Raw genomic sequence first — 16,135 nt, forward strand, 5'->3', positions numbered from 1 at the left:
GCTAATTTTTGACTGTGGCTCAAGATTTTTATTTTGCACACTTCTTTCTTTTTGCATGGGAATGACATCCAAGGTTGTCTTGATGGCCCTGCCATTTCATTAGCACAATTCCAAACTGACTTGCTGCCTCTATGGATCACTAATCTGGCCAGTTCACAACTCTAGAACTCACTGTGCAAACTAATGTTGTTTACATAGAGAGTTTTCTCTTGGGATTCCACAATATACGTAACTTCTGTAATGAATGAGTTCTTGTGCCCAGGCCATTTCCTGTGGCTTTCAAGTTTACATTGCTGTCTTTGGGAAAAGTCTCTGCTGACCACCATGTGGTTTATTTGTGTTTTCCTTCACACATAATTACCATCCTCATATTGGATCACTGAGTAGCTTAGTTTGAATTTACTTGAAAGTCTCTGACAGATCTTTTAAACCGATAAATTGAAATCTTCTTGTTACAGAACAACACATTTATGCACCCTTATTCTGACAGGTCTCCTGCCAAGAGTCTTCGAGGCTTCTGATTAAGTGGTGGCATTTTAGGAATTTGGCATGTTACCATACTCAATGCTTAAAGCTGAAACACACCCGACCAACCCATTCCTGCCAATCCTAACATACTGTCAATGCAGCTCCTGTACTGTCAATTATGATGTTAACTACATGAGTGTTACCCTATAATAGGTCCCCTGGACCTAATCAATCACTGATTTATATCCCTGTGCTATTCCTGTTGCAGAGATGCTGATTCCTGATCCAGAGACATCATCTTTATCGTTGCTATCCATAGTGTATTTGTCCTGATGGAGATATGCGATCTGATCTTGCAACTACTGATCCCATACTAGCTTTTAGCGTAGCAACATAGTCATCTAAATGTACTACTGGATCTGTACCCATGGTACCTGCTCTGAGGCTTTCAATATGACAAAATCATCTCCACAAACATCAAACAGATTTTAATCTTCCATTGTTTTGATGCAGAATGAACCCCAGTGAAACGATTTACAAGGATGTTGCCAGGGTTAGTGGATCTGAGCTATAGGGAGAGGCTGAATAGGCTGGGACTGTTTTCTCTGGAGAGTCAGATGCTGATGGGTGACCTTATAGAGGTTTATAAAATCATGAGGGACATGGAGAGAATAAATAAACAAGGTCTTTTCCCTGCAGTTGGGGAGGGAACTAGAGGGTATAGGTTTAGGATGAGAAGGGAAAGGTATAAAAGTGACCTAAGGGGCAACATTTTCACACAGAGGCTGGTATGTGTGTGGAATGAGCTGCCTGAAGAGGTTATGGAGGGTAGTGCAATTGCAGGTTGCAGGGGGACTTGGATAAACTGCAGAACTGGGCTGAGAGGTGGCAAATGGAGTTCAGTGCAGATAAATGTGATGTGATTCACGTTGGGAAGGATAACAGGATGGCAGATTAGTGGGTCAATCGAAAGATTCTTGGTAATGTGGATGTACAGAGGGATCTTGGTGTCCATGTACTTCGATCCCTGAAAGTTGTCACTCAGGTTGGTAGTATTGTTAAGACGGCATACAGTGTGTTAGAATTTACTGGTAGAGGGATTGAGTTCCGGAGACATGATGTCATGCTGCAACTATGCAAGAGCTAGTGTGGCCTCACTTGGAATATTGCGTGCAGTTCTGGTTGAGGGAGCGTAGCTGCAAATTGAGAGGTGCTGGATTTAAGACAGATGTTAGAGGCAGGTTCTTTACACAGAGAGTAGTAAGTGCATGGAATGCTCTGCCTGCCAGTGTAGTTAACTCAGCCACATTACAGGCATTTAAAAAGTCCTTGGATAAGTACATGGATGATGATGATGAGATAGTGTAGGGGGATGAATTTAGATTAGTTCACAGATCGGCGCAATATCAAGGACCGAAGGGCCTGTTCTGCACTGTATTGTTCAATGTTCTATGTTATATGCAGCATTTAAAAGGCATCTGGATGGGTATATAAATAGGAAGGGTTTAAAGGGATATGGGGCAAGTGCTGGCAAATGGAACAAGATTAGGTTAGGATATCTGGTCAGTATGGATGAGTTGGACCGAAGGGTCTGTTTCCATGCTGTACATCTCTATGACTCTATGACTCAATGAATGGAGGGTAGTCTGTTACTGTGCAGTATACGCAGTATGCATAGCAGTTATTGTGGTACCTGTTTGTGTGTTTGGATTGCTTTATACAAAAAAATATTTTTCTTTGTTAAATTTATGATATCTCATTCTTTGGACACACATGTTGGGATTTAATTTTGATGGAAAAGAAACTGCTTATTCAGATTAGTTCAATTTTACTTTTTAGGTTAATACAAGAAGAATAGAAAAAGAGTTCAAGTCATTACAAGTTATCACCCTCTAGAGATAGTGAGCCTGGTCCCATATGTGTGCGGCCATTTTGCTTTGCCGATTGTATAGTTTGATATTTGGAGTTGTATTAAAGGTCGGTGCTTTTGTCTAATCAATGTTGGTGCTATGATTCAAGTTCTGCAACAACCTGAAGATAAACACAGCCTGCTGGCACAAGGTTGGTTCCATACGTGAAGAAAGCCAATTGTTCCAAATCTGGTTAATTACATTTCTTTCAGAACATGAGGTTCCAGCTTACAATATATGAGTAATTTGAAAGATCATATATAACATAGTTGGAAAAATGAATAGATTGCATCAATCAAAAGCTTTTCATCCTTGGGGATTTCCTGAGTCCATTGCACAGAAATTCACAGAGACCATTCTCCAACTCCATTAGAATTGTATCATTCGACAACCAGGGTGGTAGAAAAGTCGAAAAGTGTGGCGCTGGAAAAGCACAACAGGTCAGGCAGCATCTGAGGAGCAGGACAGTTGACGTTTTGGGTATAAGCCCTCCATCAGGAATGAATTTTGTTGCACCTTCCTGTAACCGTTTGCAGAGAATTAAAGACAAATGTCTGACTAGAATATCTCTCGCAAGGCAAATGTCAATATTGTCTTTTACTTGAATTATGACAAGGCTATTACTAGTAGGTGTATGCAGCAAACAAAAATGTTTGGAAAGCAGGGAGAGGCTCAAACATCCTAGTCAGCATTGACAGCAAAATACATCGGGATTTAGGAACAGCGATCTTAGGAGAAGGAGTAAATCATTCTATTATTCAAACCTGCTCTGCCTTTCAATAAACTTGTGGCTGACCTGATTGTTGTCTCAACTGCATTTTTCTCTCTGGCTCCATTAATTCTTCATAAGCTACATGAAACAAATTATATCCAACAAATTATGTGTTTTGCAGCACACACTTGAGTATTGCTGAAAAAAGACGTATTATTGAAACTTTTGAACTTGCCTTTGGGAGGATACAAAAACAACTGAGCAAAAATAATCACCATAGTCCCAAAGGATTAGGGGCTTGCTCTCTCATTAACCTAAGGGTTACCTCACCTTAGGGGAAGGGTGAGGTTGAGAAGGCAGGATCCTCATAGTGACCTCAACCAGTGTGGGAATTGAACCCATGCTGTTGACTTCACTCTGCGTTACAAAATGTCATCCAGCCAACTGGATGAACCAATGTCATCATCTGACTGGTACATTCTCCATGGCAATGCCTCTACCAATCAATGTCTGGGCCAACTATTCAGCATGCAGTGTAAAAAGATTGTGTTGTATGTTTGATTTTGGTATTTCTTGCAAGGTGTCTTGATGAGTGAAAGCTGAAAGCCTTTAATAAAATGTCTTCTTTTATAGCAATATTCAAAATCAGTTTTGGAGAGAGCATTGATAGCTAGGGAGCCTATTGGGGAACTGAAGACCCTTTAAAATCAAAGGTTGAATTGAAAACCTTATAAAAGTCCCTTGTTGAAATATGTAATTCAGAATAAAAAAAGCAAAATCTGTGTGCAGTCGTGTGTTTTATGAATCTGTTCGTTAAATTTGCTCAGTAAGAAAATCAATCTGCAACAAGCTCTGGGAACCATATGGATATCTTTATATTTGTGAATTTATGAAGTGCTTGTCATTTTTAAAATGGAAGTCATGATTTGGAAGTTCCAGTGTTGGACTGGGGTGTTCAAAGTTAAAAATCACACAACACGAGGTTATAGTCCAACAAGTTTATTTGGAAGCACTAGATTTTGGAGTGCTGCTCCTTCATCAGATGGGTGAAAGACCACCTGATGAAAGAGCAGTGCTCTGAAAGCTAGTGCTTCCAAATAAACCTGCTGGACTATATCCTGGATTTTTAACTTTAAAATGGAAGATTGTGCCTTCTTATTTGTGAAGTAGGTATAGAAGGCAGATTAATTAATTTTGAAATAAGTTAAGTACTGATTTGCATTTAATTATTTCAGGAGTGGTACTGACTTCATTACAATTTCTTATCAGCATTTTTCCTTCCAGTTAAAAGTGATTAATTAGTTCGTGCAATTTTGTGAACTCAGTTTTTAAATCAACACGACCTAAAGTTGAGCAGATGTTATATAATGCAATATAAAATGTTAAGGATTGGTTAATTCATTTAAACAAGTTTGATTGAATTTGACCTTAGCACTGCAGAGGACAGTTTTAGTTAAAAAAATATATAATTTGAAAACCAATTACTATCATCTAATGTTCACAAGTCCATTATCAGCAATACCAATTAATGCTACTGTTCTTTTATAAGGCCTAAAATATCTAAATTAATTAACTTGTTAATAACATGAGCTGGAGTTGTGTTGTTCGTTCTGATTCTGCTTTGGACTGAATCTATTCCTTTCAACGTTCTTTTTCTTTCTTTTCTCTTCAAACCTTCTTTCCTGAATGCTCACCTTTCTGAATGCCAGTATTGTCTCTTTAATTTTTCTCTCCTGTCTGACCTGAATCCCTGTTATGCCTGTTCACTATTTCCTAATCATCCCATTGTTCTGCTGCTACACCACACTTAATTCTTCCTTGGAGAATCCCTCTGTACATTTCTCCAATGGGGCCATCAAAGAACTCACCACTGCTTTCTTACGTGGAATCATAGTGTCATCCAGCATGGAAATAGACCCTTCAGTCCAACTCATCCATGCCAAGTTTCCCAACCTATACTAGTCCCATTTGTCTGCATTTGTCCCACATCTATCTATTCATGCACCTATCCAAACATCTTTTAAAGGTTGTAACTGTACCTGCATCTACCGCCTCCTCTGGCAATTCATTCCACACACAAACCACCCACTGAGTGGAAAGGTTGCCCCTCAAGTCCCTTTTAAATCTTTCTCCTCTCATCTTAAATATGGGCCCCCTAGTTTTGAACTCACCCACTCTAGAGAAAAGACCATTGCTATTCACCTTATCTGATCCCCTCATGATTTTACAAACCTCTCAGATCACCCCTCAACCTCCTATGCTCCAGTGAAACAAATCCCAGCCTATCCAGCCTCTCCTATAATTTGAACCCTCCAGGCCCAGCAGCATTCTGGTAAATCTTTTCTGAACTCTCTCCAATTTACTAACATCCTTCCTATAGCAGGGTGACCAGAACTGCACACTGTAAACTAAAAGTGGCATCATCAAGAAGCAGTCCCAAATGCCTCATGTTATACATGCTGACTTGCTGCTAGGTATTGATCTTGCCAGCCTCCCTCACAACCTGCTCCCTTCTCACACCACTAGCTGCATGAAGTCTAACTGTGAATCAATAATCAGTGGGCCGGTATGCATCCTCTTCTGAATTGTTTGCATGGGAAAAATATGCTTGCATTCGTGAATTCGTTGTGGGTGATGTATGGCTCATAGGTGACAAATCTACCTGCCTAGAAATATCTTTCATCAACTGTCTTACTCAAACCATTGTGATGAAAGTACAGTATCACTAAATCTAACATTTGCCTAGCCCTTTGTTCTGTTGACAATTTCAGAGTAACTCTGACCTTGTTCCAGCTCCCTTGTCCCACTCATAATGACCTTGTTCTTCACCTAAAAACAAGCCCAAGCCTCACTCTGTGTTTCTCCTTATTGTTTTTCTTCTTCGGCACTGAATGAAGCAATTTTCCATCCTCAGTGAATTTCATCTTCACCTTTACTTGCCTTACCTCCTCTTGTTTTAGCTATCATCTTTCCTGAACCTTACCTCCATCTAAATACTTATCTGTCTTCATGGTCATCCCCTCATCTTACATATCTCACATAGCCTCTCTATTCATATCATTTCAAACACACATAAGGCCACTCTTGATTGTTTTCTCGGATCCCTCACCACTTCCATTGCTCCCGTCGCTCCATTTCCTTCTGTGTCTGCTGCTTGAAAAGACACTTCACCAGGTAACTTATTGTGACACTTTCCAATTCCAAAGTGTATCATCTTTGGCCCTCCACTTATTATGACCCTTCAGCAGCAATCATTCTCTTGTTTCCCACTTTCACCACCACATTTGATGCCCTTCCACCCAATACAGCCCTACGTCAATCCAATCCTAACCATTCCCTTTCCTTGATTTTCAGTCAAATCTTACAGGCAGCAGTTAAATAGCGCAAAACATTTGACCCTACTCCCCTCTGACAAAACGATTCGCTATTCCACTCATATTCTGGATCCCTGATATCTGATTCCATCTTATCACAAGGTTAGATTCTGGTGTCTTAATCCCATTCTCACTAAACCACTGATCATCCAACTTCCTTTCCTGGCCTCCATGCTAACAGAAATTGTAAACATTCCCATCTTATCAAGAACGTGCCATTTTCCTTTTAACATCTGCCATCATTGCCCCACATATGCCTTTATCAAAAACCTCTACATCACTCCTCCAAAGGTGATCAGCTCATGTCAGAAATGCTGGGTTTTGAGAATGTTGTAAAAGAGCTTTAGGACAATGGAGCAACCTTATGATGATGTCTCAGAGCTTGAAGTGAATAGCACAGCGTGAGTAAAATTAAATAGTTGATCAACAAGCATCAGGCAGTTGTTTTTTATTGAGCAGTCTTTCAATAATGTAGCAGTAGGATTAGAGGTGCCATGTATTTTAGTATTTAGTCTTCATATGCAATAAACAGTGTAAACAAAGAAGCACAAACTTGAAACCCGCTTGTGAACCTGACTTCTCCTCAAACAGTCTGCCATGAACCCAAACTTAAGGATGTGGAGTTGATTAAATTTACAAGTACAACATTTAAAAGGCATTTGGATGGGTGTATGAATAGGAAGGGTTTAGAGGAATATGGGCCAAGTGCTGGCAAATGGGACTAGATTAGGTTGGGTTGTATGGTCAGCATGGACAAGTTGGACTGAAAGGTCTGTTTCCATACTGTACATCTCTATGACTCTATAAACATAATTTTAACAGGTTGAGTGAGAAATGGAAGTTTTTGTTTTGTCAGCAACTAAAATGTTTTATGCATTTTGATCACTAAATGTAATAAATCAGAGATGAAGAAATCTGATCATATGATGTTAAATTTGTTACAAAAATACCTCAGATGCAAAACAAATTATGCCATAGATATCATTTCTCATAAAAAAGATTGAATTTTATTGAATTATGCCATTTTGAGAAAGTTTAGTTTTGAGATCTTTCAGCCTTCTTAAAAATGCTATGAAAACGCCATTTTGGTAAAGAAAAACCAAACTTTACATTGAAAACAACTCTCATTGAAAGTTCACAGCATTTTTTACAATGACAATAATCTTTACAACAACAAAGGTTTGACAACACCAGCAATCAGTTATCAATAAAGAATGTAACAAGGCAACAGAATGAATAAAGTACAAGAAGATCAAATCGTAACAATTATTATGCAAGTCAGAAGATAATCGACATCTTTAAATGCCTGTTAACATTCAGACAATGTGACCAAACGTATCTATACTGGTCTTTGCATGAGAAAACAATGAGGCTGTTGGATCTTTTTCATTGATAACCAAATTGACAAATGTGAAAAATACATTACCCAAGATGTCAAACATCTTTAGGATTTGGCACCATATAAAAAATGATTAGATTAGCACACATCGCTCCTTTTTGGGAAAGAGTATCAGGTTGTCTGTGATATTGACAACAGATTAATGAGAAACAAATTATGTTTGATAACCTCCTAACAGCTTTTTATCAATATTTAATTTCACAGATAGCTTGATTAGATTCCCTACAGTATGGGGACAGGCCATTTGGCCCAACAAGTGTACACCAACCCTCAAAGAGTAACCCAACCCCCTACCTTATATTTACCCCTGACTAATGCATCATAATACTATGGGCAATTTAGTATGACCAAGTCGCCTGGCCTGCACATCTTTAGATTGTGGGTAGAAGCCAGAGTATGAAAATGTGTTGCTGGAAAAGTGCAGCAGGTTCCAGCAACACATTTTCAGTTCTGATACTCCAGCATCTGCAGTCCTCACTTTCTCCTGGAAGCCAGAGTTATCCAGAAGAAACCCATGCAGACACAGCGAGAATGTGCAAACTCCATACAGACAGTCACCCAAGGCAGGAATTGAACTTGGGTCCCTGGCACAGCAAGGCAGCAGTGCTAGAAACTGAGCCGCCATGTCACCCATGAGTGCACTTGTGAGATCACACTTCAATATCCTCTTCCAGGAACATCCTCAGCTTGAACATACAGATTATTAATGAAACTATCTGAAGCATGCAACTATAGAAACTTAGAAGGGCTCATTTATAACAAAATTATTGTCAGTCTTTCAGAGAAATAACTCACCGAACTTCTGCAGTAATAAAAGTACCTAACTCTAAAATGAGCAGTCAAAATAGCAGTGAATACAGAGTTCAAAGGTATTATACAGTGAACATTTATTCAAAGAAGAGCATTCTACAGAAATGTTGACTACTTAAAGCACAACTGAGCACTCAACAAGAGGAAAATATACTGTATGTGCCAACATCAACACAAAATCTCAGGAATCTGATGTTACAGTATCTTGTCACAGATGTAATTCAAAACCATCATTAGTGAAAGCAAAACTGTTCAGCCTTGCACCTCCAATGTATTTATTATAGGAAAAAAAGGTGATTTCTTAAATTGCTGCTAGAACATACCAAGCATTGACCCAAATTATTTCCATGCCAGCATGTATATTCATGCATTAATTGGAATAAACCTCGAAAATCAGATCAATACAGCAATGGAACAAATCTCCCTATGTGGGGCAATCATTCTTTACTCAGAGATTTAACACCATTACACATTCCATGTGCAGATGATGCAGAAGAAGAAACTATCCAACTTTCCCATGCATTTCAGCCAGTTCATCAATGCAAAACACTTCATTAAGCTCTGCTGGACTAACAGAAACCATCGGAAAAGAAGCAAATTCACTTACTTTAACTTAAGAGATTCTGTAAATTGACATAGACATTCCTGATCCAGATAAATGTATTAACCCAGATGAATCAAGTGAAAATATTCGGGGAAGGATGGGAGATACAAGGAATAAAATGTGCCCACATATTGTAGAAAGGAATAGACTTGGTAACTCATTTGAGAATGTTAATCAATTCTTATGACAAAGGAAAAGGATTGAGGTAGAAATATAGTAAAAGTGCTTTAAGATCAAGGAGCAACCTTATGATGATGTCACAGGGCTGCTTTTTCCAAGGGCATAGATAATATAGTATGGGCTGAGTTAAATAGAGAAAGAGAAAAAACCCACGGACAATTGGGAAAGCATGAAGCCTTGATATATGAATGTTAGGAACACATGCAGAGAAGCATGTGGAATAAATCAACTAGCATCAGGCAGTAAAGTTAATGGAACATTCCTTGAATAATGTAACTCTAAGATTAGTGTCTGGTATGTCTCTGAAAACCATGGATTTGTACAATTTAGTCTTAGTACATAACAAAGAGGGTTATTAAAAAATCCAAGCTTAAAGACAAATAGACTTACCTTCTTCTTGACCAGTTTGTCTTGAACCCAAATGCATGGACATGGACATAAACCAAACAGCAAAAAAGAGAGTATGATATTTGGCAAAACACTGTGAGCTCATGTGGACAAAGTTTTTATATTGACAGCTGAGACTCTCAAAGTTTAAAGAAGAAAAGCAATTATTCAGAAATGAAGGAAATATCACAAATATATCCATGAGAAGGAGAAAACTAAAATTCCATGAGGACTTTTTTGGGCATCACAATTGATTGGTAAATCCTTTTTTTTTCAGAAAATAAAATTCCCACGAGCATTTATTTTTTTTTGTAATACAAACCTGGATATTTTTCTAATCAAGACAATTGGCATTTAATGTTTGTTGTGCTTCAAAATTTACAATCTAAAGCTATACACTTAATAGAGGCAAAGTGCTTTTAATGCTGAAAATCTGAAATGAAAGCTGAGTATGCCAGAAACACTCAGAAGTTCTGTGGAAAGAATCATTATGATGGAAGGTGATTGGCATATTACATTGGTCTGGAATTTTGAAGGGCTGCGAAGGTGATCACAAACATATGGGGACCCACTGTTTTCAAATGCCTACAGGTGTACATTTGCCAGCATTTTTCCACTTTATGGCCATTTATGAGCAGGCTGGTGAATCAACTTAAAAAACTGGAAAAAGTCATTCTGCCCATCAGCATGTTGGCAGCTCACTGAGGCGTAAACCCAGCCAAGAAAGGAAGGCAGTCTGCTGACAGCAAACTAGAGTGTTTGCACTCCACCCTATGTTCACCATTACCTCAATCCAGGAGCTACAATTGGCAAAGGGACATATCAGGGACTGGTGGTCATCTGGTGGAGGAGTGTTTTTCATACATTTAAATAAAGATTTTATGAAGTCTTTAGAAGGCATCTCCATCTTGAGCTGCTCTCTCTTTCACCTAATAACAACACCAGCTGCCACCTCTGATGATATGATTTCAGATCCTTCACTCCTGAACAGAATTATATTGGCTGTACAAGTTCAGGAGCCCAGCAGCCATCTTTAATTGGTTGTAGCTCCCAGAAGTGGCTACTTAATTGGCTATGCCCTTAAATATCACTTTAATTGTTGAGGTTGCAGTTATTTAGTGGCTGCATCTGGTTTATGTTAGTCCTTATGAGACCTCCAGGCTGTCAATTGCTCATGAGAAGAACGGTGAGAATTTTTTAGAAAAGTCCCTTGGGACAGCAGACAGGCAGATATGTTTGTAGTCGCTTGAATTATGAATGAGAAGACCAATGTTTATCCAAAACATTGTGCAGCTAAAAAATTTTTTTAAATAACTTTCGGGAAATACAAATGGACCAAATGTCAAGTGAAGCAATTGTTGTTTCAAAACGTTCCAAGTAAAACGTAACGGGAGGCAAAATATAATCTATAATCACAGTACAATAAAAACTATTGATCGTATAAGTCATCTGTTGACATTGAAATAATCGAATAAGATAGGCTATCTTTCTAAGGCGCAACAACTTTTCATTACTACCTTTCTTCAAAGTAATTGTAAAGTTGAGTTTAGTTTATAATTATGTATATTGCCTCATTATTTTAATGGCCATTTCTAACCTTAAAAAAGAAACAATATTTATAGGGCATTGCATTCTCACATTATAAAACATGAAAGTGCTGACATGGAGCTGAACATGTGAAGCTAAATGAATTTTAAACCTTGATATGGCAATTTTTGTCTTTTTTGGAAAATCAACAGCGTTGTTTCAATTATTATGCAGATAAAGATCATGAAAGTTTATTGTTTTTTGTAATAATAGTTTCATCATACACAATTACTGGAGAATTGTTCATCATTTGATTCTAAACAAAGGATTAACTTTGTGGTTAGCAGCCAAATGTTTGTGATCTATTGATTAAAACCCTTTTTTTGAACCACAAATTCCCTGGTGCCCTCTAAGACGAAAGAAGAAATGCTCTTAGAGATATTGCAATTTGTTGTATTTCAAAAAAAAGGTTTCTCTCATTATTGTTAATCAGTGATGCTGCAGCTATTGGCACACATGGAATGGGGGAGAGTTTAACTGAAAAGAACAAAAGTATTTGGCACTGGATGAGGTGTTAAGAGCATTGAACTTATCAGCAGGTTTGGAATTTGGTTCCGGTCAACAATCTCCAGACCTATTGTATTTCCAGTAGACCTGTGACAAGGTCTGCACAGAAGCAATCGACAATGGCTTTGTGGTCATCATTAGACCCTGAATTCCAGAAATAGGGATAGTGTTAGAGGCAAGGTACTGGCAAGGAAAGAGGATTGGCTGACTGGCAGAAGGCAGAAAGTGGAAATAAAGAGGTCTTTTTTCAGGATGGAAGCCGGTGACTAGTGGAGTTCCGCAGGTGTCAGTACTGGGACTACAACCTGTCACATTGTGCATTAACAATCTCAACAAAGGCATTGCTGCTAAGTTTGCAGATGACACAAAGGTAGGTGGAGGGGCAAGTAATGTTGAGGAAGTGGGGAGGCTGCAAAGGATTTGGATAGGCTAGGACAGTAGGCAAAGAGGTGGCAGATGGAATACAATGTGGGAAAATGTGAGGTTATGAACCTTAGTCAGATGAATAGAGGCGCAAACTATTTTCTAAAAGGGGAATGGATTTCAAAATCTGAGTCCTAGTTCCGTATTTTCTTAAGGCTAACATGCAGGTTCAGTTGCCAGTTAGGAAGGCAAATGCCATGTTACCATTCATTTGAAGAGGGCTAGAATTCAAGAGAGGGATGTACTACTGAGGCAATATAAAGCTCTGGTCTGACCTCACTTGGAATATTGTGACTAGTGTTTGGTCCTGTATCTAAGGAAGAATGTGCTTATGTTGGAAGGATTCAGTGGAGGTTTACAAGAATGATCTTGGGGATGAAGGGGTTGTCACTGGAGGAACGGTTGAGGACTCTGGGACTGTACTGGATGGAGTTTAGAAGGATGAGGGGATATCTCATTGAAGCTTACAAAATACTGAGAAGCCTGGATAGAGTGGATGTGGAGAAGATGTTTCCATTAGTAAGAGAGACTAGGACCTGTGGCACAGCCTCAGTGTGAAGGGACAACTCTTTCGAACTCAGATGAAGAGGAATTTTGTTAGTCAAAGGGTGGTGAATCTGTGGAACTTATTGCTGCAAGGGGCTATGGAGGCGAAGTCATAGAGTGTATTTAAACAGAGATAGATTGGTTCACGATAAGTAAGGAGATCAAGGGTTACAGGGAAAGTCAGGACAATGGGGTGGAGAAACATAACAGTCGTGATCAAATGGCAGAGCAGACTCGATGGGCTGAATGGCAGCTCCTATATCTTATGGCTTTATGGCCTTATGTCTGAACACTGATTCTTCAGGATGTTCAAGATAGCGTGCCAGTTCATGTAAACATTTGCAGCTTGCTGAAGGAAGATCTGTTTCCCATGGGCCTAAGGAATTGCTTTTGTCTGTAAAATCTCAAATTCTTTGCATCATGCTCATTATAGAGAATGCAGGAGGTAGTTGCACAATAGTCATGTGTTGAACATTCAATGTTTTAGTTACTGTCAAGTCTTGAAGCAAACCACAGAAATTTTCTTTTCCTTTTTTGCCTGTTTGAAGCAGTTAACTTCCACTTCCCATCTCCTCCAACTCTGTTAAGCACTTGAATAAATCCATGTCCTATAACTATCACATGTAAAATAAGAATTTCACATAAGAACAATATGCAATTTGTGTATTGACTATTTTGATGATGAAAATTACCATTGGAACTGGGTTGAAAATATTCAATAATTTCCCCCGGGTGCTCCGGTTTCCTCCCACAGTCCAAAGATGCGCAGGTTAGGTGAATTGGTCATGCTAAATTGCCAGTAGTGTTAGGTGAAGGGGGAATGGGTCTGGGTGGGTTGCTCTTTGGAGGGTCGGAGAGTGCTTGTTGAGCTGAAGGGCCTGTTTCCATACTGTAAGTAATCTAATCTAATCTTATAGCACACTTGAACACATCCTTTCCGCCACTGTCTCTGAGGCACCAGGTGAAACCCAAAGACAAATCCCTTGGGAGTGCACGTATCTGAGATGACCCAAATGTCTTCTACATGCATTCTCCTCTGAGTTGGCTTCTTCCATCTTCTATAACACCTCCTGTGGGGCTTTTGATCGTTCTTTGAAATATTGAACTCATAAGTTAGAACTTTTAGAGTTAAAGTGGTCTTAAGTAAACATTATGATATTTCCATGGTTGATCATGTCAAGGCAATCTAAGTGAATGTTGTATCATATAGCTGTTTGATGTTTCATTCTGTCACAGGGAGCTGGAAACTTGCACGTCTCAATCTTTGGTCAGGCAGACTCAGACTTGTCTTACCTCCAGGGTCTCTTCCTGCATCAGTTAATATTGAAATGACTGGAGGAGTATATACAAGGCAGACTAATAAACTGATCTGAAAGATTGGATGGACTGAAGTTGACAATGAAGAATAAACAAGGCATTGCATCTAGATGAGGGTGAGCCTGTTTTATGGTCAATTGAGAATGTCAAAAAATAAAGAGAGGGATTGATGCACTTTCAAAGCTAGTTAGTGTGAGGAATGATGTGCAAAACTGTTGGGGAGTGTAGAGTGAGGGGATGGAGTGAGACATATATCAGGATATAGTTAAATGTGATAATCTGTTCACTTTCCCTGCATTCATGCAAATACAGAGGCTATAGCAAAAATTCCTTTGACAAATGCATGATATATATGTTCTGGTTTCCTACTTGCCAGCAGTCTTCATCTATCCCAATGGGGTAAAATGATACAATTCCACCAACTGACTCCAACAAAGATATAACTGGACCATCCTTCTGGTATTCTTGAGTTCTTTTCCTGGTTGATTGTGTCACCAACACACTCATTCGATTGTCGGAACTGGTCCTCACCCTTAATAACTTCGCATTCAAATCCTCCCACTTCTTTAAGACCACAGGAGTAGCCATTGCACCCACATAGGCCTCAGATATGTCTGCCTATTCCACAGCTACACTGGCACTATCCTCCACCTTTTTCCCCACTACATTGATGACTGTATTGGTGCAACCTTTCTTCCACGAGATGGCTGAACAGTTCATCAACTTAACAAACACCTTCTACCCTCACCTCAAGATCTCTTGGACCACCTCGGACATCTCCCTCCCCTTTCTCGACCTTTCTGTGTCTATCTCCGGTGACTAACTCAACATGGACATCTACTTAAAACCCACCGACTCCCACAACTACCTGGACTACACCTCCTCCCATCCCTCATCCTGTAAAAATGTGATCCCTTACTCCCAATTCCTCCACCTCCACTGTAATTGCTCCGAGGAGGAGCAGTTCCACATTAGAACATCCCAGATGGGCTCCTTCTTCAAGGACCGCAATTTCCCCTCCCACACGGTCAACAATGCTCTCCCAGTGCATCTTTTCCACTTCCCACACCTCTGCCCTTTAATCCTACCCCTTCAACTACAACAAAGATAGAACCTCCCTGGTCCTCAACTTCCACATCCACCGATCTGCCGCCCCAATGCATTACCCTCTGCCATTTCCACCACCTACAATCAGACCCCACCACCAGAGATTTATTTCCTTCCCCACCCCTATCTGCATTCGGCAGAGAACATTCCCTCCCCGAATCCCTGGGTAGTCCTTGCCACCCACCGACCCACCCTCCACACCCAGCACCTTCCCTCGCCACCACAACAGGTGTAAAAGCTGCACCCACACCTCCCCTTCACTTCCACCCAAGGTCCCAAAGAATCCTTCCACATCCAGCAGACACTTTCCTGCACATCCAAACACCTCATCCACTGTGGCCGTTGCTCTTGATGTGGTCTCCTCTACACTGGAGAGACAGAATGCCAACTTGCAAAACATTTCAGGGAATATCTCTGCGACACACGCAGTAAACAATCCCACTGCCCTGTAGCCAACCACTTCAACTCCCCCTCCCATTCTGCCAAGGACATGCTAGTCCTGGCCCTCCTCCACTGTCAAATCCAAACCACCCAACACCTGGAGGAAGAACGCATCATCTTCTGCTTTGGGACTTTCCAACCACATGAAATCAATGTGAATTTCACCAGTTTCATCATCCTCCCACCCCCCACCTCATCCAAGATCCAAACTCCAACTCAGCACCGCCCTCTTGAGCTGTCCTACCTGTCCATCTCTCTTCCCAACTATCCACTCCACCCTCCCTTCTGACCTACACCATCACCTTCCACCTCTATCCACCTATTGCCTTCTTAGTTACCTTCCCCTCAGTCCCACCCCCAATC

Source organism: Chiloscyllium punctatum, chromosome 39 (assembly GCF_047496795.1).
Source record: "Chiloscyllium punctatum isolate Juve2018m chromosome 39, sChiPun1.3, whole genome shotgun sequence".
NCBI classification, from domain to species: Eukaryota; Metazoa; Chordata; class Chondrichthyes; order Orectolobiformes; family Hemiscylliidae; genus Chiloscyllium; species Chiloscyllium punctatum.